General features: G+C 36.6%; 1 long non-coding RNA gene across 1 annotated transcript; it reads right to left on the bottom strand.

Annotated features, from left to right (window-relative positions):
• Positions 1-399: 399 nt before the first annotated feature.
• LOC117319464 lies at positions 400-2,596 on the bottom strand. The gene is made up of 2 exons (XR_004530738.1): positions 2,062-2,596; positions 400-1,281 (listed from the first exon to the last, which is right to left on the bottom strand). It is a non-coding gene; the product is annotated as an uncharacterized LOC117319464 (long non-coding RNA).
• Positions 2,597-7,035: the final 4,439 nt, after the last annotated feature.

Here is a 7,035-nt window from a genome sequence, read left to right as displayed (position 1 = left end):
ATCGTCTCAATAAAGAGTGATACGTACTTCAACTTTCAAAATCCAAGATGGCCGCCTGTCAGCCACTTTTTCTGATCAGAATTAAATGAACCCAACGATAAAAGGCATCGCAGTTAACATGGACATTTACTATTGGGTACAGCTATCATATCGTCTTTTAACGCAAGCTCCAAAAACTACTTTGTCTGCACAAGATTAAGTATGCAAGCACTTTACCCTCTACTGAATATCAGACTGTGTTTAATCAAACTCTACTTTTCTAATAAAGTCGCTGAAGATTTGAATTGGTACTCCATCTAAAAGTAACCTCAAATAAGTCCCCTGCCCTTGTGTAAAAGTTGTTGGCTTGGCTTTATTGATTGATAAATAAAATGTCTTTATTATAAACAACAGAAAAAATTGGCATTAATATCTTTTTTTTATTAGTGGCTAAATCTACAATCATGATATACACTTAAATGTATACACAAACACTACATAAATGTTATACAAAATATAACTATCAAATCTACCTAGGTAAGGTAGAAAAACACATATATTAATATGCACTGCATCATTTCAAATGGTAGTTACTATTCAAGTAAATGGAGTATAAAAATGTCAGCGAAACCTTCATTTAATTATACATACTAAATACATGTATGTATTATAAGAGAGATCAAAATTAATACACTAATATATAACTAACATGCACAAAGTATAAAAATGTGGCTTATGTATGAAATACATGCAGTATAAAAATATTGCCAAAGTCACATACAAACACTACAAGGCCAAAATCTTGATACTCAAAATATAATACAGACCTTTATGCTGTATACAGTTTGTTTTACCTAAATCATCGTGCCAAGCTTAAAGAAGAATTCCATGGAAGTGGATGCGTCACCTGCACAGAAAGCTCGGTGATTAGGAAGAAATGGCACAAAGGATCTTGATTTATCACAAGGAAACAAATTTGCTATTTCTTAATCTAGTACCATATTTTCTATCTATAGTAACAGTGACCTTGACCCTTGACCTTTGGACTAGTAAAAAAAAACAATCCCATGCAAGCACTTGTGGTAAAACCTGCATGCAAATTGAGTTTAATGGGCCAAAGGAACTGGCCAAAGGAAGTGGAGTTAACACAAGGAAACAAATTTTCTATTTTTAGTAACAGTGACCTTGACCTTTGACCATTAGACATGAAAAGCAATCCCAAACAAGCACTTTTGGGACGGAAGATCTGAATGAAGTTTTTGTTTGAACAGCCCTCAGGAACTTAAGTTATCGCATAGAAACCTCTCAATCTAATTAAAATTAGACTTGTAATTTCCGTTCCTCTACGATACACTGCAATACAAGATCTAACAACACCCCGTAGGAGGTCATCTCAGCATGACCTTGGAGTTTTTAACATAAGCCAATGATAACTGTTCAATGACGTCGTCAGTCAACCAATGACAAACAGCCTTATTCGAGCCTTCGGTTGCGTCTCCTTAGTATTGAAGGCGCTTGATTTGAAATACGCAAAATTTGATAAACATTATTGGTAGACTAATCAAATGGCTACGATAATAAAAAAAGGTTGCTTAACCTCTGGACGTTACATTGAAAGAAGAACACAAAATGATTAGGCCTATTCCCTTGTCGACAGGACGGATTGTGTTCCCAACTGGATTTCGAAAACCGTTACCGTACACGTTATTCCCTTTCAAACTATTTTTACATGACGCTGATGTCTTCACTGTCTCTCTCTCTCTCATACGATTAAGGACAAATCTCACAGGCAGCACACGTTTGTAAATTACATTTGTTGAAGTGTTCTCGGTGAGGCGGGGTGGGTGAAGCCATGTTGTTTACCGTTGCTATCGACCATCGGAATACCTCTGGAACGTTACGTAAGTATTTATGCTTCCGAAGAATGAAATCCACACCGAAAATTTCATAGGCGACGCGCTGATTGGCTGAGCTCAAAGGTCATCCTGAGATGACCTCCTATGGGGTGTCGTTAGATCTTGTATTGTAGTGGATCGTTGAGAAGCGGAAATCACAAGTCTAATTTTAATTAGATTGAGAAACCTCTATGCGGACACTGCCACTGACTGACACGGACATAGTGATACCTACCTGCTGTTTCGTAGGTGACACAAAAACGACTCTCCTTAAGGATATATGCTACATTTCTGTGACATATTTTACGTGTACACTTGTAATACATTACTACAGAGTGACCCGATAAACACATCAATAAGTGTTAAAACAAATTTTAAACATTTGTGTAATATAAAACCAAATAAGTAATAAAATGAGGACAATTAACCTTAAATGACGATGAACATTCAAGTAAATAATGTCAATTAAAACAATGCGTAAATGTTTAGTTTAACAAATTTTACAAAGAGCACGGCCTGTTTTATAATGGCCACATAAACACCAAGGTCTTGGTCTCAGTTTCATCAACATTCCTTAACATAACGTCGAAATCTTAGCTAAGGAACTTTCTTAAAATTCTTTAATACTTATATAAACAAGAGATCCCAGAGGGATCTTGGCGCCCACCATTGAATGATCTTCATAGGTTCCATGTCGGATCGATCTTTTCTCTACTTTTCCCTTCATTTTACTAATTTGTGCAATTTGTGCAAATTGAGACATCCCTCCAGTACTTTTCAAACAAGGGAATCCAAGCTATATAAGAAATTTGAGATTTAACGATAATGGCTGTTTGTTTGCCAGGTTGTTTTCAGGACAGACTGGTCCAAAAATGCAATACAAGGGACCAAGGGGAACCTACTTATGAAATTTGAGAAAGATCCCGTTAGTACTTTCTCAGAAATAGCGATAACAAACTTCAATGGTCAAAATCCAAGATGGCTGCCTGTCGGCCATGTTGTTTTCCGATCGGTCCCAAAATGCTAGGCACCAAGGGGAACCTACATATGAAATTTGAGAAAGATCCCTTCAGTACTTTCTGAGAAATAGCGATAACAAACTTCAATTGTCAATATCCAAGATGGCTACCTGTCAGCCATGTTGTTTTCTGATTGGTCTCAAAATGCAGTATGCATATCAAGGCACTGAGGGGAACGTATGTATGAAATTTGAGAAAGATCCCTTCGTTACTTTCTGAGAAATAGCGATAACAAACTTCAATTGTCAAAATCCAAGATGGCTGCCTGTCGGCCAGGTTGTTTTCCGATTGGTCTCAAAATGCAATATGCATAACTAGGCAACAAGAGGAACCTACATATGAAATTTGAGAAAGATCCCTTCATCACTTTCTGAGAAATAGCGATAACAAACTTCAATTGTCAAAATCCAAGATGGGTGCCTGTCGGCCATGTTGTTTTCTGATTGGTCTCAAAATGCAATATGCATAACAAGGCACCAAGAGGAACCTACATATGAAATTTGAGAAAGATTCCTTCAGTACTTTCTGAGAAATAGCGATAACAAACTTCAATTGTCAAAATCAAAGATGGCTGCCTGTCGGCCATGTTGTTTTCCGATTGGTCTCAAAATGCAATATGCATAACTAGGCACCAAGGGGAACCTACATATGAAATTTGAGAAAGATCCCTTCAGTACTTTCTGAGAAATAGCGATAACAAACTTCAATTGTCAAAATCCAAGATGGCTGCCTGTCGGCCATGTTGTTTTCCGATTGGTCTCAAAATGCAATATGCATAACTAGGCACCAAGGGGAACCTACATATGAAATTTGAGAAAGATCCCTTCAGTACTTTCTGAGAAATAGCGATAACAATCTTCAATTGTCAAAATCCAAGATGGCTGCCTGTCGGCCATGTTGTTTTCCGATTGGTTTCAAAATGCAATATGCATAACTAGGCACCAAGTGTAACCTAAATATGAAATTTGAGAGAGATCCCTTCAGTACTTTCTGAGAAATAGCGATAACAAACTTCAATTGTCAAAATCCAAGATGGCTGCCTGTCGGCCATGTTGTTTTTTGATTGGTCTCAAAATGCAATATGCATAACTAGGCACCAAGAGGAACCTACATATGAAATTTGAGAAAGATCCCTTCAGTACTTTCTGAGAAATAGCGATAACAAACTTCAATTGTCAAAATCCAAGATGGCTGCCTGTCGGCCATGTTGTTTTCTGATTGGTCTCAAAATGCAATATGCATAACTAGGCACCAAGGGGAACCTACATATGAAATTTGAGAAAGATCCCTTCAGTACTTTCTGAGGATTAGCGATAACAAGAATTGTTTACGGACGGACGGAGGGACGGACGGACGACGGACCACGGACGCAGGGCGATTTGAATAGCCCACCATCTGATGATGGTGGGCTAAAAATACTGAAGACTTTGATTCAAATACTCTGTACATCTGGTGTTGACAACAATGTTTTGGCTACGTAACTTGTAAACTTAAGAGTTCAGAATTACCAAGTCTTGTTACACATTATTTATTTATTGATGCTGATTCCTTGGGAGGCGTAATTATATATAACATGTCTTTAATATTTGAATAGTGTCAATTATGACAGAGTGTATTATATTAACAAGACAAGGATCTGTTACATAGTTGAAGCTAGTTTCATGTTTGCCACAGAATCTGAATATATGCCTGTCTCTTTAAGTGACCCATATATATAGAGTTGTCATAATAATTTAAACACAAATTATCAATTACATTTTAGAAAAGTTGTCTCCCCTTAGTAACTTTAATACACAATATGTGCCTGTCAAAATTTGGTCACATTTTTTATTCATTTCTTATTCACACCATTATTTATGTCCATTTGCATAGTGCATTTGGTTCTCTTCTTGGTAACAAAATGAGCTTTAAGGAATAACATCACCGATGTTTACCAGAAATTACATAGACTGTGGTAAGTACATACATACATACATGCATACATACATACATGTACCTATTGATATTTGACATCAGTGCATATTGCACGCGTGGAACTTTGACATTTACTGCATCTGAAAAGTTTCAGATACCAACTTTATATGAGGAAATAACAATTCTATACTCTTTACAAATTCAATGGAAATACGTCTACATTCATAATGACCAAAGTTTCAATATTGAGCTGATGCTGCCAAGTTAATGAAGCAAGAGGAGTACTGATAGCTGCCATCAAGTCAATGATGCGAGTACATACTTGCTACCATCAAGTCAATGATGCAGTACATACTTGCTGCCATCAAGTCAATGATGCAGTACATACTTGCTGCCATCAAGTCAATGATGCAGTACATACTTGCTGCCATCAAGTCAATGATGCAGTACATACTTGCTGCCATCAAGTCAATGATGCGAGTACATACTTGTCACCATCAAATCAATGATACAAGTAAATACCTGCCACCATCAAATCAATGATACGAGTAAAAACTTGCCACCATCAAATCAATGATGCGAGTAAATACTTGCCACCATCAAATCAATGATGCGAGTACATACTTGCCACCATCAAATCAATGATGCGAGTAAATACTTGCCACCATCAAATCAATGATGCGAGTAAATACTTGCCACCATCAAATCAATGGTGCGAGTAAATACTTGCCACCATCAAATCAATGATACGAGTAAATACCTGCAAACATCAAATCAATGATGCGAGTACATACTTGCCACCATCAAATCAATGATGCGAGTAAATACTTGCCACCATCAAATCAATGATGCGAGTAAATACTTGCTGCCATCAAATCAATGATGCGAGTAAATACTTGCTGCCATCAAATCAATGATGCGAGTAAATACTTGCCACCATCAAATCAATGATGCTAGTACATACTTGCCACCATCAAATCAATGATGCGAGTATATATTTGCTGCCAAATTAATTATGCATGTCGTTGCTGACATGGTTGTGTGCTTCAAATTTCAGTATGGGTTTACACTTCAATCCTGTTTTACTGGTGCAAGCTTGGCCAGCTGCTGTCTGGCAGTTTTTGCCAGTTGTTTTGGGTCTGATCCCAGAATGGCATTGACAAATGTGAGGAATACAGTGACCATTCCAAAGGCTGCATGCCACACTGTGAAAGTTGTGGTCAGGATCTGGTTTAGGCCCATGGTGATCAGCAATAGGACACAAGCCTGTTACAGAAAAAATCCAATTTAAACAATATGTCTGACAGCAAGGCTTACAGCTGTTATAATATAAAATCAACTTTAAACATGAAATTTAATTGCAAAATTAAGGATTTTTCAGCTCAATTCCCCTGTCTTGTCTGGCCTGACAACACTGAATTAATTTGAAATGGCCTTAAATTATGGTCTCTTATAGAAAAAAGATTCACTGCAAAAATCAGTAGCAAAAAAAATATCTATTGGATTTTTAGTGTTGTATACAGCTCTATACAGTACATCGTACATTTTTTAAGATTTAAACATAATAGTTTGGTATCATTCATTTATATTCACATATGTATTATAGTGTTATATAACAGGGTTCACACCAGCTTTTGAAATTCTGTCTGATTGGGTCAAGTTTTGACCAGTATTTGATTATTTATCAATAATTTGTATGATTTGTAAAAGTTTGTTTTGGAAAACTGACAATTTTTCTAATCACCAAAATATCACCCGCGTCATATTTTCATTGCCAATCCTATTTTCTTATTTCATATTCGCAAAATATGACATTTGCAATCGCTGGAATGAACCCTGATGTATCTTAATAAATACATACCAATGCATGACTGAGTAGGACCGCTTTCTTGTCATCTTCTCGCAAGAAATTTGACGCTCTCGCTGCCATGAAAGCCATTGTGATGAATCCTACCCCCATTAACCTGGCATTGTGAGCATGTGTAGCATCCAGTGTCAATGATGAAACCTACAAAGTCATGTGCAATGTTAACAAAGTTTACCTTAAGTAGTTCGAAGATGCTTGTGGTTCTGATAATAACTAGTAGAATACTTCTTTTATGCTTAATACTTTAATAATTTCAACCTTACTTAATGTCCTGATTTGTCAGCTTTATAATCATGGACATTCATACAGATTAATTTGTAATCTATTGATTCGACTAACTATAAACCCTGGCAATCATACT

The sequence above is a fragment of the Pecten maximus genome, unplaced genomic scaffold (genome assembly GCF_902652985.1).
Source record: "Pecten maximus unplaced genomic scaffold, xPecMax1.1, whole genome shotgun sequence".
NCBI classification, from domain to species: Eukaryota; Metazoa; Mollusca; class Bivalvia; order Pectinida; family Pectinidae; genus Pecten; species Pecten maximus.
Note: the sequence above shows the minus strand (reverse complement) of the source record. Positions and strands in the feature narration are given on the sequence as shown.